General features: G+C 43.6%; 1 long non-coding RNA gene across 1 annotated transcript; it reads right to left on the reverse strand.

Moving 5' to 3' along the window:
- LOC134809052 (uncharacterized) lies at positions 1-1387 on the reverse strand. The gene is made up of 3 exons (XR_010153626.1): positions 1345-1387; positions 993-1260; positions 1-469 (listed from the first exon to the last, which is right to left on the reverse strand). It is a non-coding gene; the product is annotated as an uncharacterized LOC134809052 (long non-coding RNA).
- Positions 1388-16838: the final 15451 nt, after the last annotated feature.

Raw genomic sequence — 16838 nt, forward strand, 5'->3', positions numbered from 1 at the left:
AAAAATTCTAATGGTTTATTAGTCACAATGACTCTGAAAACATTAATAATACCTATTAGATATTTTGCATATTACACAGGAAGAAGAGTTTGAATCTCAGATAAAAACAATAAAAATACATGAAAAGTCTTTCACGTTAGCACAGATTTTAGGCATCTCGTGTTCCAGAGGTTGGATCTGAGACGTGTTTTGAGTTCGTCATAGTGAAGGACACTAGGTGTCAATTCTAGTGAGAACAATTTCCAGGAAGCCGTGTTCCGCTCTTGAGCGAGCACCCACTGGGCCTCATGCAAGGTAGAAACAGCCTGCGTACGTCACCCTCCCATGATGTGGTCAACATGTAAACTGCATGGGCAGAGCGCCAAATAACATCCTGTGCGCTGCTGAGCTGAGCTGGGGCGCGGCCGCCTATCTGCACTGGCAGCACCATGTCGCTCATGGTCGTCAGCATGGCGTGTGTTGGTGAGTCCTGGAAGGGAATAGAGGGAGGGAGTGTGGGGATGGAGATCTGGGCCCAGAGGTGGATATCTGGGCCTGGAGTGGAAATATGGGCCTAGGATGGAGATATGGGCCTGGGTGTGGAGATATGGGACTGGAGTGGAGATATGGGCCTAGAGTGGAGATATGGGCTTGGGGTGGAGATCTGGGCCTGGGGTGGAGATATGGGCCTGGAGGTGGAGTTACTGGCCTTCAGTAGAGATATGGGCCTGGTGTGGAGATATGGGCCTGGATTGGAGATATGGGCCTAGGGTGGAGATCTGAGCCTGGAGTGGAGACATGGGCCTGGATTGGAGATATGGGCTTACGGTGGAGATCTTGGCCTGGATTGGCGATATGGGCCTGGATTGGCGATATGGGCCTAGGGTGGAAATATCGGCCTGGAGTGGAGATATGGGCCTGGAGTGGAGATATAGGTCTAGGGTGGAAATATTGGCCTGGAGTGGAGATATGGGCTTGTGGTGGGGATATGGGCTTGTGGTGGGGATCTGGGCTTGGAGGCTGGGTCTCTGCACAGACAACAGCCCTGTTCTTGGGTGCAGGTAGGCACTGAGGGTGAGTTTAACTTCAGTCCAGGAAGGGCCTGGCTACCAAGACTCACAGCCCAGTGGGGGCAGCAAGGGAGGGCTGGTTTGCCTGCAGATGGATCGTCCATCATGATCTTTCTTTCCAGGGTTCTTCTTGCTGCAGGGTGCCTGGCCACATGAGGGTGAGTCCTTCTCCAAACCTTCGGGTGTCATCTCCCCACATAAGAGGATTTTCCTGAAACAGGAGGGAAGTCCTGTCAGGGAGCCTCTCATAAACTAGGAAGAGGGGACCCTGGGGTGCTCGGCCCACAGTTCCGACCTCGCCTCCCTGGCCTTTCATTCCCTTGGCAGAGTCAAGTTCTGTGGGGACCAGGGTTAGACTGGGGTGCTGAAAGCTGGGGTGCGTGGTGGGGAAGTGGTAGGAACAGCAGATCCTCTGAGGACAAAGGTGTTACTCACACACTCCAGTGTTTCCATGACGGTAGGTGCTGCAGTGTGGCTGCTGTCACTCCACCAGAAGAGGTGGGAAACCACAGCCATGGCCCTGACATTCCAAATCCTCTGATGGGGGCTCAGTTGCTTATTTTCATTCAGGCATCTGCTGATATTCCATTCTCAAAGGACATGCCCTCCACCTCATGTCTACCTTGTGTTGTTTTATGTGAGTAATCTTACAGTATTAAAATCTAGTAGGAGTCTCTTACTCAGCACTTGTTTATAGTTCTCAGCTGAGGCTTTTGTTGTAGGGAGACACCTTGTGTTTGTGGGATGGGTCCTTCCTTTAGCCCTGGGCACCAAGGTGTGATAGCAGCCATAGAAACATGGAAAGCGAGGAGAATCTTCAGAGCACAGGGAGGGAGGGGCGGCTCCACATCCTCCTCTCTAAGGCAGTGCCTCCTTCTCCCCCAGGTGGTCAGGACAAGCCCTTGCTGTCTGCCTGGCCCAGCCCTGTGGTGCCTCCAGGACATGTGATTCTTCGGTGTCATTCTTATCTTGGGTTTAACAACTTCAGTGTGTACAAGGAAGATGGGGTGCCTGGCACTGAGCTCTACAACAGAATATTCTGGAAGAGCCTTTTCATGGGCCCTGTGACCCCAGCACACACAGGGACGTACAGATGTCGGGGTTCACACCCACACTCCCCCAGTGGGTGGTCGGCACCCAGCAACCCCCTGGTGATCATGGTTACAGGTCAGAGGGCTCCTGTCTGGGATGCTCCTTGTCCCACCTCCTCAATCCCAGAGCTTCTGGTGGGGGTGTCCTTGAGGGTCCCATCACCCAGGCCCTGACTATATTTGGGGTAAAGGGGGATTGAATACAGGGAAATGGGTGCTGTGGTGGGAAGAATAATTGTCCCCAGTGATGATGACATTCTAATCCCTGGAACCTGTGACTATTTATGTTATAGGGGAAGGGACTGAAAGGGGAAGATGGAGCTCAGGTTGTTGATGAGTTGGCTTTGAGATGGGGAGACAGCCTGGACTGTCCCACTGGGCTCAGTATAATCACAAGGGTCCACATGAAAGGAGGAGGAAGAGGGCAATGGGGATTAGAGCAGCGTAATGGGAGTCTCCATCAGCTTTGAAGGTGGAGGAAGGCCATGAGCCATGAATGCAGGTGGCCTATAGAGGCTGGAAAAGTCAAGGAACTGATTCTCCTGAGTCTCCAGAGGGAATGAAGCCCTGCAGATGCCTTGATTTTGGCCCGGGAAAAATAGAGTCCGATTTCTGTCTCCATAAGTGGAAGAAATCAGTGTGCTCTCTCCTGCTGCCATGCTTCTGATTATTTTCTACAGCAAAAACAGGAAACCAACACTGGAACCCAGGTCAAGGACAAATTAAGAAACGACACAAGGATAGCCAGGCGTGGTGGCAGACGCATGTAATCTTAGGGACTCGGGAGGCTGAGGGCAGGAGAATCACTTGAACCCAGGAGACAGAGGTTGCAGTGAGCCGAGACCACACCACTTTACTCCAGCCTGGACGAAGAATTGAGACTCTGTCTCCAAAATTAATTAATTAATTAAAGAAACCAAACAAGGGGAAGGTTGGCTACTCTGAGATCAGCAAGGGTGGGATGATGATGCCACCACCAGGCTCCATCCACATAGGGAGGGGTTGATACTCCTCAAACCAGCACCAGGAGCCAGCCTATGGAAGCTGGCACCATGGAGAAGGCACAAGCATGGCAAGAGTGGCTCCCAGTCCCCACCAGGAACAGGGTGTGTGGACACTGGTGCCTGCCTTACTGATCAGTTCATACCTCCTGCCAAGGATTCCAATTCATCCAAAAGAGATTGAACCAGGCTGCTAAGAGCCTGGACGTGCAGCCTATCCTGGTTCCTCTTCCACCCCCACATACACAGCAGGAAAGACATTAGTGTGAAATAGATACAACAGCCTAAGAGATGAGGCTGAGCCCAGTGGGAAGGGAATCAGAGGCTACTAGAGACACAGGGACAGAGAAGAGGGAGGGAGACAGATGGAAGGACCTGCACCAGGAGTTATGGGCACAGAAAAGAACATGAAGACACAGAGAGGAAGGAGAGAGACAGACACCAGTGAGGGGAAGCCTCACTCATTCTAGGTGCCATGGATGGGATGATAAAGAGAGATGCCTTCTAAACTCACAACCTCTCTTCCTAGGAGTCCACACAAAACCTTCCCTCCTGGCCCACCCAGGTCCCCTGGTGAAATCAGAAGAGACAGTCATCCTGCAATGTTGGACATCCTGCAGATGTCATGTTTGAGCACTTCCTTCTGCACAGAGAGGGGAAGTTTAACGACACTTTGCGCCTCATTGGAGAGCACCATGATGGGGTCTCCAAGGCCAACTTCTCCATCGGTCGCATGACGGAAGACCTGGCAGGGACCTACAGATGCTACGGTTCTGTTACTCACTCCCCCTATCAGTTGTCAGCTCCCAGTGACTCTCTGGACATCGTTATCATAGGTGAGAGTGTCCGGACATTCTTCTCATTGTCATTGGGACACGGAGTGAATGATCCACGACTTGGAGGCCCAGGTGGTTGTAAGGAAGATGAGCTTGGTATTCTTAGGGAGAGAGACTAACTTGGTGAGGTCTGTACAAACAGAGACAGAGAAACAGGAGACACAAGTACAGACCAGGTGTCATAACAGAGGACAGACACAGGGGCCATACAGGGAGTTAGAAAAGACAGAAAGAGTTAAAGGAGACACAGACAGACATGTCCCAGAGAGAGGTGTCCTTCCATGCTGACTTTGCTCAGAGACCTGGCACAGGTTAGAAGTTTCATTTCTGTTTTACCTCCACAAAGTGTTCTCTACCAGGAGAACCCAAGGACACCCATATTTCTGACCTGAGTTGGGCCCTGTGGCCTCAGGTCTTGTGGCACCTACAGATGCTGTGTTTATTCTGACACCTCTGCCTTCCATGCAATGGAGAGTAATCGTCGCAGGATATCATGGCCCCAGAACACCAACCCCTGTATGCTGTGTGAACTTCGGGTCCCAGACTGGATTCTGAGGCTCACATTCCAAATAACCCCACATATGATAGGATCACTGAGAGGCACAGAGAGAAATCAAGAACACCAAAAAGCAAAGACATAAACACACAGAGAATGAGCCAGAGGAAGGAGACTGAGAGACTCACTGACACATAAAGAGACAGAAAAGAGGGCAGAGAAGTGGAGAGAATGATGGAAGGGAGCAGAGAAAAGCACTAAAATTAGAGTCCTGAGGGAGAGGCACAAGGACATAGAAAGATGGAGATGTGGGGATGAATTGCAGAGATTCCAAAGAGAACTAGAGAGACCGAGAGGCAGAGCAAGACAGATGATAGATGGATAGATATAGATAGATGATAAATAGGTAGATGATAGACAATAGGTTATAGATACATAGATGATGATTGATTGATTCATCGATTAATAGATGATACATAGAGATGATGAAGATAGATAGATAATACATAGAGATAGAGAGGCAGACAAAGAGAAATCATAGAGAGAGAGAGATGATACATAGATATAGATAATAGATGATTGACGGATAGACAATTGATAGATAAATAGATGATATATAGATATAGATGACAGGTAGAGAATTTGTAGATAGGCACCTAATGGATAAATAGATATATCAATAGATAATAGATAGAAATATGCAGAAAGTTATGAACAGGACACAAAGTGAGAAACTCAGAATTTAAAAAAAGTAACATCAAGTCAACCAATCCAAGGAGAGTCAGAGAGAATAAAACAATCCAAAAAGGGAAAACATATCTAGAGGTGAGAAAGTGAAGTTAGAGACCTAGAGAGACAGAGAAGGTGGAAGGAGGAAATAGACATAAAGAGAGATGGGGTGGAGGGTGAGAGAGAGAGAGAGAGCATTAGGCCATAGAGCAGGGGAGTGAGTTCTCAGGTCAGGTGGGAGGGGAGCTGTGACAAGGAAGAACCTCCCTGAGGAAACTGCCTCTTCTCCTTCCAGGTCTACGTGGGAAACCTTCTCTCTCAGCCCAGCTGGGCCCCACAGTTCAGGCAGGAGAGAGCGTGACCTTGTCCTGCAGCTCCCGGAGCTCCTATGACATCTACCATCTATCCAGGGAGGGGGAGGCTCATGAACGTAGGCTCCCTGCAGAGCCCAAGGTCAATGGAACATTCCAGGCTGACTTTCCTCTGGGCCCTGCCACCCATGGAGGGACCTACAGATGCTTCGGCTCTTTCCGTGACTCTCCCTACAAGTGGTCAGACCTTAGTGACCCACTGCTTGTTTCTGTCACAGGTGAGGAAACCAGTCTGTTCCCCAAATAGTGGGACTCAGACGGACTACAATGGCCACATTCAGGGGAGCCTCAGATGGAGGAGGTGGCCATGGGGGTGTCAGCCAGAGATGCTGGATAGAAGAGACATAAAGCAAACATACAGAAAGAGGCATAGACAGACAGACAGAGCGAGGCAGACAGATCACATTAGGGTTTGGGGTGGTAACTGCAACCCTACCTGAAGCTTGCAGATAGAGCGCAGGCCACATAAACCACTTCCCAGTCTTTGTACAGAAGCCCACCTGGGACACATGTAAACAGCATCAATGCTGACTCAGGAGCATGAAAGGCCAGGCTCAGATTGGAAAGACTAGAGGTAGAATTGGCCGCCCACCATTGCCCATTTCCAGAAGCCCCCACCTCTCACCAAAGAGTGATTTCCACATGGGGGGCACAGATGCAACCATCGTTGGGGGAGCCCCAATGTCTCTTGATGGGAGGCATTTTCCACCCTGGACATCTCTTGCTCTCTCCACACCTTGGAGACTCAGTGGGGGAGTCTTCTCTGGGGACTCGGGGAGGGCCTCCCCGGGACTCGCAGGATTTCCAAGCTAGATGACAACATGACAGGTGGAAACAGGCCCATTCCTTCACCAGGGGCCCCAAGCTCCATCCCAGGAGATGAGAAGAGGCTCTTCTCATTGGTCAGTGGATCCCTGAGGGGACAGAGGCTCAGCACTGAAGGCTGAGAAGGATCTGCCACTTCTCCGCTCAGTGGCCTCAAGCCAGACATCTTCCCTACAGACTTGCAGTGATTCTCCATCAGCATTTAGGGCTGTGGCCACCAACCTGGGTGTTGGTCTGTAGGAACTTTTCATTTCTGACCTTCCATAACTGAGTTCTCTTCCTAAATGTGGAATGCCTTGTCCTCCATGTTACTCTCTCCCCAGAAAGAATGTGTGGCTTGTCTGCTCTCCAGCCCTGTCATGGAGATTGATAATCCTTAGGGAGCAAGAGGAGAGGGAAAGAACAAAGTATGGGACCACCTAGGTGCTACTGGTTGAGGTTCCATTTGCCAGTGAAGGGACTTCACTCAGCCGAGGGGGCAACTCAGGGAAGTCAGCCGAGGGAGGGCATTAGAATAGAGAGAACTGAGCTCACCCAGTAAATGACTCCTTCACTAACTCATTCATCTAATATTTATTTCACACCTACCATCAGTTCTCTCTGTTTCATGGCCAGGAGTAAACAGCACGGCCAAGCTCCTTGGTTCATGATGCTCACATTGCTGTGGGGTGGGAGAGAGAGGCAGAACATGAATGAATGAATGAATGAGAGAATGAATGAATGAGTGAATGAATGAATGAATGTATGAATTAGTGAGTGAATCCTTAGCACTTGGTGAAAGTGCCGTGCACAGAATGAAATGAATGAACGTGGAACGTTGTCATTTGGAGTGTACAGGAGGGAACGTCTCACTGAGACCTCATCAGAGAGATCACATTTAAACTCTGATCTTAGAGACAAGAGGGAGTGAGCCCTGGGGAGTGTGTTGAAAGGAACTTTCATGGACTTAGGACATTGGGGATGACCCTAATGTGAGAATGAGCTTGGTGTGTTCCAAGAAGTCCATGGACCTGCCATATGGTGAGGGCTGGTCAGAATCCAGACAGATTTCTAAATGCCCTTGTGCTTGTAAGGAAAGTGAGTCCTGTGGTTGGGAGTGGACTTATACCTTGGGTCAGGTCCAGCAATTATCTTTCTAAATCCTCTCTAATTGCCTGAACCACTTCTATCAACAACTGAGAAAAGAGGAGTGTTAAACACCCCACTGTGGCCGTGGATTTGCCTACCTGTCCATTTATTTCCGTGACTCTTCCTCCATGTATATTTGCAGGAATGTTACTGGGAGTGGTTAAGTGTAAACTGATTATATATTCCTGGTAAATTAAAAATGCTATAAATTTACCTGCTTTTTTCCTACATTTTATGCTTAATGTTTTCCGCTGATTTTTCCCAAAGACTAATTTTGTCTAATTTTAATATAGTTATGCCACATTTCTAACAGTTAGTGATTGCTTGGTATATTCCTACATTGTTTAATTTCAAACTCTGTGAATTGTTAAGATTGAGATGTGTCCTTTGTAAATTTCAAACAATTCGCCTTAGAAAGTAAGACTTTCTGACAATCTTTTGTTCATGTTTGAGCAGTTCTTCCAGTCATATTTTTGTTATTATTACGTTGTGTTTTCCTGATTCCCTTTTTTTCCCACTGACTTCTGTGGTTTTCTATTTCAAACATTCTATTTTTGATCTATGTCGTTTAGGAATATATATATGGTGTACTCATCCTGAAGTTGTTACATATTTTTTAAATTGAAATTAATCATTTGAGAGATTAAACTGCAAATATAAAAACATATTTCCACTCTTCCTGTGTAAGAACAGGATTTTAGAGCATATTTAGTACGTATGTTTGTATTTACTTATATGATGTTTTGTTTTGTGGTATACATAATTCTATCTTTTTCAGAAATTACACAGGGGCATGTTTTCATACACTATTGTATGGTCCATATTCATTTTTGGCATAGCCATATTTTTAGTTCTTCCTCTGCTCTTAGTTATTGTCAGAATCTTCGACACCCCATCTGGTTTCACTTTCTTTATCTTTGAGGCACGGTCATCAGAATTTCCTTTAGGGTCAGTGAGAAAAGCTTTCTTTGCCCTTTTGTCTTTCAGTGCTGTTTCTTTCCTGCGTTGATCTTGGACAGTAACTGTACTATGTAAGGAATTGTCGGTGGCTGGCGACGGTATCTTAGCTGGGTAAAGATGCTATTCAACTGGCTTATGTTTTCCTTTTTTCTGTGGGGAAGACAATGCTTGGCTCCCTATAAATCCTTACCAGCTGATCCTTTCCCTCTGGCTAATTTTAAGGGTTGGTTGTGCTTTTATGCTGCTTTTCTGTAATGTTGAACGTGAGGTGTGTTTACTTCATTCTGCCTGGCATTCACTGGATTTCTTGAACCTGTGGATTGATGGATGTGTCTACTTCCTCCAAATAATCAACAATTGCCTCTTTAAAGATTGCTTCTGACCTGTTTTCTCGTTCTTTCTTTTTGGAACTCAAGTTGGGAGCATTCTAAAACTGTTGTCAATTTTTACCCTGTCACAAAACTGCTCTTTCTTGTTTCAGTTATTTTCTTTTTCTGTGCATTAATATTGACGGTTTCCTCTGTCATAGAGGATAAATACTCTCTTCACTGTTGTGTACACAACATTTTAACTAGTTATTCTGGTTTAAATTTAATATTGACTTTATCTACATATCACAATTGATTACTGTGTACAGACTTTCTTTTCTATTAGTATAAATTTATGAGGTACACTTGTAATTTTGTGACATGAGTATGTTGCAGAGTGGTGAAGTCAGGACTTTTACTATATCCATCACCCAAATACCGTACGTTGTACTCATTAAGCAAATTCTCATCACTCACCCACGTCCCGCCACCCTCCAGCCTTCTAGCCTCCGCTGTCCGTCATTCCACACTCTACGTCCATGTGTACACAATATTCACCTCCCATGTAGAGTGAGAAGATGTGGTATTTGTCTTTCTGAGTTGTTTTATGTAAAATAATGGCGTCCAGCTCCATCTATGTTGCTGCAAAAGACATGGTATTATTTTTATGACCAAATAGTATTTCGTTGTGTATACACGCATCCTTTTTTAAATCCAATCATTCATTCACAGACACTTAGATTGATTTCATATCTTTGCTATTGCAAACAGTGCTGCAATAAACATACAGGTGCAGGTATTTTTTGAGTAGATACCCAGCAGCGGGACCCCTAGATCGAATGGTGTTTCTATTTTTGGTTCTCTGCCAAATTTCCATGCTGTCTTCCATAGAGGCTATACTAATTTACATACCGGCCAACAGTGTATAAGAGTTTCCTTTTCTCTGCATCCTTGCCAACACCTGTTATATGTTTCACTTTTTCTTTTTTTCTTTTTGAGATGGAGTCTTCCACTGTCACCCAGCCTGGAGTGCAGTGGCGCCATCTCCACGCGCTGCAACCTCCACCACCCGGGTTCAAATGATTCTCCTGCCTCAGCCTCCTGAGTAGCTGGGATTACAGAACCACTCCACCACGCCCAGCTAATCTTTTGTATATTTAGTACAGACGGGGTTTCACTATGTTGGTCAGGCTGGTCTCAAACTCCTGACCTCATGATCCACCCGCCTCAGCATCCCAAAGTGCTGGGATTACAGGCGTGAGCCACCACTCCCCACCAGCATTTTTAGTAATAGCCATTCTGACTACTGTAAGATGATATCTCTTTGTGGTTTCAATTTGCATTTCTCTGATGATTAGTGATGTTGGACATTTGTTCATATGCTGTTTGGCCATTCGTATGTCTTCTTTTGAAAAATGTCTGTGTATATCCCTTTGCCCACTTTTTAATGCTATTATTTGAGGGGTTATGTTTAGTTGTTTGAGTTGCCTAGAAATTCTGGATGTTAGTCCCCTGTTGAGTGCATAGTTTGCAAACATTTCCATTCATTCTGTGGGTTGTCTGTTCACCCTGCTACTATTTCCTTTGCTTGGCAGAAGCTCTTTCGTTTATTAAGTCCCATTGGTCTAGTTTTATTTTTATTGCCTGTGCTTTTGAGGTCTTGGTGATGAATTCTTTGCCCAGACCAATGCCCAGAAGAGTTTCTCTTTGGGTTTCCACCAGTGATTTTATAGTTCTGGATTTACATTTAAGCTGCTAATTACCTTAAGTTAATTTATGTGTATAATGACAGATACAGGTCCAGTTTTATTCTTCTGCATATGGCTATTTAGTTTTCCCAGCACCTTTTATTGAAAAGGAAATCTTTCTCCAGTGTATGTTTTGTTAACGTAGTCAATGATTATTCACTGTAGATATGAGGCTGTATTTCTGGGCTCTCTATTCTGGTCTATTGATCTCTGTTTCTGTGTCTATACCAGCACTGTGCTATTTAAGTTACTATAGCCTTAGAGCATAGTTTGAAGTCAGATAGCGTGATGCCTCCAGGTTTCTACATTCACCTAGAATTGCTTTCTCTATTAGGATCTTTTTTGGTTCTGTATGAATTTTAGGATTGCTTTTTCTAATTCTGTGAAAACTGGTGTTACTATTTTCATATAAGAATTGCACTGAATCTGTAGATTGCTTTAGGCAGTATGGTCATTTTAACAATATTAATTCTTATGATCCATGAGCGTGGGATTTTTTTTCTTTTTTTTTTGTATTATCTATAATTGCTTTCATTGGTGTCTTACACCTTTCCTGGTACAGATCTTTCACCACCTTGGTTAAATGTATTCCTGAGTGTTTTAATTTTGCGTATCTATTGTAAACGGCATTGCCTTCTTGATTTGGTTCTCAGCTAGATCATTATAGGTGTAGAGAAATGCTACTGGCTTTTACATATTGATTTTGTATTCTGAAACTTTACTTAGTTCATTTATCAATCATAAGAATTTTTGGCAGGGTCTTTAGGATTTTCTAGATTTAAGATCATAGCATCAGAAATAAAAATAATTTTACTTCCTCTTTTCTAATTTGGATTTTTACTTCTTCCTGTTGCCCGATAGCTCTGACAAGGCTTCCAGTACTATACTGATAGGAAGTGGTGGATGTCCGTGTCCTTGTCTTGTGCCAGTTCTCAGAGGAGTGCTTTTAACTTTTCCTGTTCAGTATGATGTTGACTCTAGATATGTCATCTATGGCTTTTATTATTTTGAGGTATGTTCTTTCTATGCCTAAGTTTTTGAGGGTTTTCATCAGGTAAGGATGTTGAATTTTTTTTCAGATGCTTTTCTTTATGTCTATTGAGATGATCATATGGTTTTTGTTCTGGATTCTGCTCGTTCTTCTAAGTGGATGAGACATGCCAGAAAAGCATTTAGTCAGCCATCTTGGAAACAAGCATCTCAGATGTTTTCTTTCTCTATAGCTCATTCTTTCTTACCAGTGTTTTCAATTTTGTACTTAATTTTGTAAAGAGAGTAAATGATATAATTTCCACATATGTTTCCTCTGCCAAATCAGACTCACTATGCTTCCTTTCCTTGTATGCATAACCTACACAGCAATACACACAAACATTTATTGCTTTGGAGAATTAGTTTGGGAACATTTTTGAAATGTACAGAAAAATGTATATCTTCAAAAGAAATTTCTTTTTGTGGCAAAAGACTTCTGAAGGTGCTCATGATGATATAGGGAGAAGAGGGGTTCTGGACAGGAAGAATTTTATGAAGGTGAGATGGGGAAATAGCTCCATTTCAGAGCTTCTGGGGAGAGAGGGGCCTGGCCCACATGGAAAGGTCTCTGATCTTACCCCCACCCTCCAGCCCCTGTTCTCCAGAACTATACTGTGGAGAGTTCCATCAGGATTGTTGTGGCTGGTCTGGTCTTCCTGGCTCTTTTGGCAATGCTGGCTAAGACCTGGTGGAGCCATGAGGGGCCACAGGTGGAAATGGAAGAAACATGACTGAAGCTGGCTGGAGTGAATGGGGCGACATTCTGTCTGTGGGAGATTGGCCAGATGGGTTTCAAGTGTTTTGTATCAGCTGTGACTTTTAGTGATGTTCTTGCTACCACAATATCCACTCGTCCATCCCGAATAATTGTGACGAAATATTGTCCTTGGGATAATATTCATTTGCTAAAGACAGGGATGATACCTCAAGGTGCCACTATATACATCGAGGGGATCCACAAAAGTCCATTCAGTAAAATGTAGTTGGCATCTTAGGGTAGGTTGATTCCACCTCTAAAAAAGTAGGTACAACATCAGGTTGATTTTTCCGAAGAAAAGTGGTGATTGGCCATCTTTAGTCTCAATGTAAACCGTAATACTGATGAGTGTGGAAAAGGCAGGGAAGAGGATTGACAATAAGTGACACTCGTTGTTTTCATCTGAGCTTTGAGACTGAAAGAGGAACACAGGAGTGAGATGTAGGGGAACAAACCCCTTCTTTTTCCAGCTAAACAGAGTGGAAGTTGGACACTGAGTTTTGGCGTACAGCAAAATCCTAAGTCCATTGTTGGGTTGAACGTGGTCATGTTGTACATCCTGGTTTCACAGCAGACACTGGAGGAAAACAGCCTGTATTCATAAGAGGCTGTCCCTCGGGTCACTGCCCAGAATATCCGGAGTTGGTGCTCACAGGGTTGGGAACTCTCCTGGACCAGACAGGCTCTGGTTATGGGGGGCACCAAGCTCCCCGGGGCCATGCCTCCACAGCTCTCTTCTCACCTCATTCTTGACCATTTCCCAAACCTCTGACCTCACCTTCATTCATCTATGGTGAACACACTAAAGCTGGCCTTCAAGGCTTGAGACAGAGGAGAATTGGGCTTCATCTCTGGGAACTAAAGTGGGGAGTGGAGACTCAGTTCTGGCCTGAGAGGAGGGAGAAGACCCTGGATCCCCGCATGGATGGGAAGAAGTACGTGCTTCTCTTTTGTGCTTGGACCCTGTGTCCAAGCATGTCTGAGATATGATGAAGATGAATCTTCCTTTCCTTGTCTATTTTCTCATGCCAGAGAATTGGAATCTTATATTCCATTAACTCTTTCTGTTCTGTTCATCCAGATTCTATGAAGGAGAAAGGAAGAGATGTGATACTGTAATTTTGCTCCATTTGTCTAAAATGGGTAGGCTGCAACTCCTCTTGAAGTGATACCTTTTCTAGCTCTTGTTGGAGGTGTCTCAGGACTCATTACTTCGGGGAACCTGCAACTGTGTCAGTCTGGGGAAACTGCAAATATTCTTGTCTTACATTTGTCTCCAGCCAATTGTGATGGACTCCAGTGACCTGCAATTGCTGTTACTGCAGGTAAAATGTACCTGAGTCAGGCCACAGTTCTCCTGGACTATGAGCCCCTGGCCATGTTCCTGAGGCAATTCTGTTCATCTAAATATAATAATAATAACACACTAAAAATGGCAAGCCATTGTTAATTCCTGAAGTCTCATTTGAAAATTACTAAATGTCTGTTATTTTTTGGTGTTTACATTATATGTAGACAGATAAACTACACACACACACACACATGCACAAAGAAGAATGGATTGGTTCATGTAGAAAAGTAAATAATTCAAGATGAGAGGATGAAATGTCATGGCACCTACTATTCTATTTTAGATAAAGGGTCTATGAAAAGATTGATTTCTTTTCATGTTTTATTTGTTGACATTTGAACACAAACTATGTAAGTGAGGGAGTCGATTTGAAAGGGAGAAGAGCAAGTTCAAACACATTCAGGTGAGGTCATGTTTTACATGTTTTAATTGAAATGATCCATCTTGGGAGTAGATCAATAACTGAGATGGTGCCAGGAATGTTAAAAAACTTTTGTCAGTCCTAAATATTGACAAATAAAATGTAATTAAACTCTTAGAAGAAAACACAAAGGAAAGCTTCACAACATCGGATTTGGCAGTGATTCTTTAGATGTGACAACAACGGCACAGGCTACTACAGAAAAAATAAACAAATTAGACTTTATGAAAATTTTGAAATATTGTGACTCAAAAGACAACATCGGTTACTTCACATGCCAAGGAAAAAGAACTTTTAAGACGATATTATCAAAGTAAAAAGACAACCCACAGAATGGGAGAAAATGTTTTCAAACCATACCACCTGTAAGGGATTAACATCCAGAATATACAGACAACTCCTAAAACTCAGTCACAATAAACTCAATTCAAAAATGGGCAAAGTACTTAAACAGACATTTCTCCAAAGAACATACACATGAAAAGATATTCAGCATCACGAATCATTAGGGAAATACTAACTAAAACTACACCAGATGCCATTTCATACCCCTTAGGATGGGGATCATCAAAACAACAACAACAACAACAAAGTTTCTATACATTAACAACAAACTATCCAAAAAAGTTCACAAGAAAATAAGCCCATTTACAATAACTACAGAAAACAAAACATGCAGGAATAAATTCACCCAAGGAGTAGAAAGATCTGTACACAAAAGCTACAAAACATTGATGAAAAAACTCAAGAAAAAAACAAATAAATCGAAAGATATTCCATGTTCACGGATCAGAAGGATTAATGTTGTTAAAATGTCCATTCTATCCAAAGTGATTCAATGCAACCATTATCAAAAATCCAATGACTTTTTTTTACAGAAATAGAAAAAACAGTCCTAAAATTCATGTGGAACCACAAAAGATCTCAAATAACCAAAGCCATCTAGAGGGAAAGGAACAAAGTTGGAAGCATCACATTACCTAAACACAAACTACATTACAAAGTTACAGTAATTAAAACAACACAGTACTTGCATAAAAACAGACACATAGACCAATGGAAGTGATTTGTAGCCCAGGAAAAAAATGCATGCATTTAGGGTCAAACAATTTTTGGGATGTGTCAAGAACACAATGGAGAAGGAACAGTCTCTTTAATAAATGGGATTGGGAGACTACATGTCCACATGCAGAAGAATGGAAGTGGACATTTGTCTCACAAAACATACAAAGTCAACTCAAGATAGATTCATGACTTAAATGTAAGATGAAAGACTATAATCCCAGCAATTAGGGAGGCCAAGGCGGGAGGATCACCTAAGGTCAGGATTCCAAGACCAGCATGGCCAACATGGTGAAATCCCGCGTCTACTAAAAATACAAAAACAGCTGGGTGTGGTGGTGGGCGCCTGTAATCTCAGCTACTCGGGAGGTTGAGACAGGAGAATCACTTGAACCCAGGAGGTAGAGGTTGCAGTGAGCCGAGATCGCACCACTGCACTCCAGCCTGGGCAACAGAGACTCCATCTTAAAAAAAAAAAAAAACTACTAAAAGAAATCAAGGGAAAACTCCACTGGCTTGGGCAAAACCATTTTGGATATTAACCCAAAGGCCCAGGCAACAAAAGCAAAAGTAGACAAATGACATTATATCAAATTGAAAGTTTCTGCAAAGAAAAAAAAACTCAACAAGTGGAAAGACAACCTATGGAATGGGAGAATATATTTGCACCCATACATCTAATAAGGAATTAATATCCAAAATATATAAGAAACTCAAACAACTCAATGGTAAGAAATCAAATAACCCAACTTAAAAAAATGGGCAAAGTATCTGAATAGACATTTCTAAGAATAAGACAAATCACCAAAAGGTATATGAAAAAATGATTAGCATTACTAAACATCAGCTAAATAAAAATTAAAACTAGAATGAGATATCACCTCACACCTCTTAGAATGACCATTAACAGTCTGGGCATGGTGGCTCATGCCTGTAATTCAGGCACTTTGGGAGGCCGAGGCAGGGAGATTACCTGAGGTCAGCAGTTCGAAACCAGCCTGGCCAATATGGTGAAACCCCATCCCTACTAAAAATACAAAAATTAGCAGAGTTTGATGGCGTGCACTTGTAGTCCCAGCTACTCTGGAGACTGAGGCAGGGGAATCGCTTGAACCCAGGAGGCAGAAGTTGCAGGACACCGAGATTGTGCCACTGCACTCCAGCCTGGGTGACAGAGCAAGACTGAGTCTCAAAAAAAAAAAAAAACCATTATCAAAAACATAAAAAATAACAAGGGTTAATGAGGATGTGGAGAAAAGGGAACATTTGTATGCAGTTGATGGGAATGTAAATTAGTACAACCATTATGGAAAACAGTCTGGAAGTTCCTGAAAAAATTAAACATAGAATTCCCATATGTGTCTGCAATCCAACTACTGCACATATATCCAAAGGAAGTGGAATCAGTATGTTGAAGAGATATCTGCATTCCTATGTTTACAGTCACATTATTCATAACAGCCAAGATGTGGAATCACCCTTACTGCCCATCTATGGGTACATGGACAAAGAAAACGTGGTATACAATAGGAACGTAACGAAGTATTATACAACCTTTACAACAAAGAAGGAAGTCCTGTCATTTGTGACAATGTGAAAAAACTTAGAGAACATTATGTTAAGGGAAACAATCCAGGCACAGAAAGACAAATGCCACATGATCTCATGTGTGG

The sequence above is a fragment of the Pan troglodytes genome, chromosome 20, assembly GCF_028858775.2.
Source record: "Pan troglodytes isolate AG18354 chromosome 20, NHGRI_mPanTro3-v2.0_pri, whole genome shotgun sequence".
Classification (NCBI taxonomy): Eukaryota; Metazoa; Chordata; class Mammalia; order Primates; family Hominidae; genus Pan; species Pan troglodytes.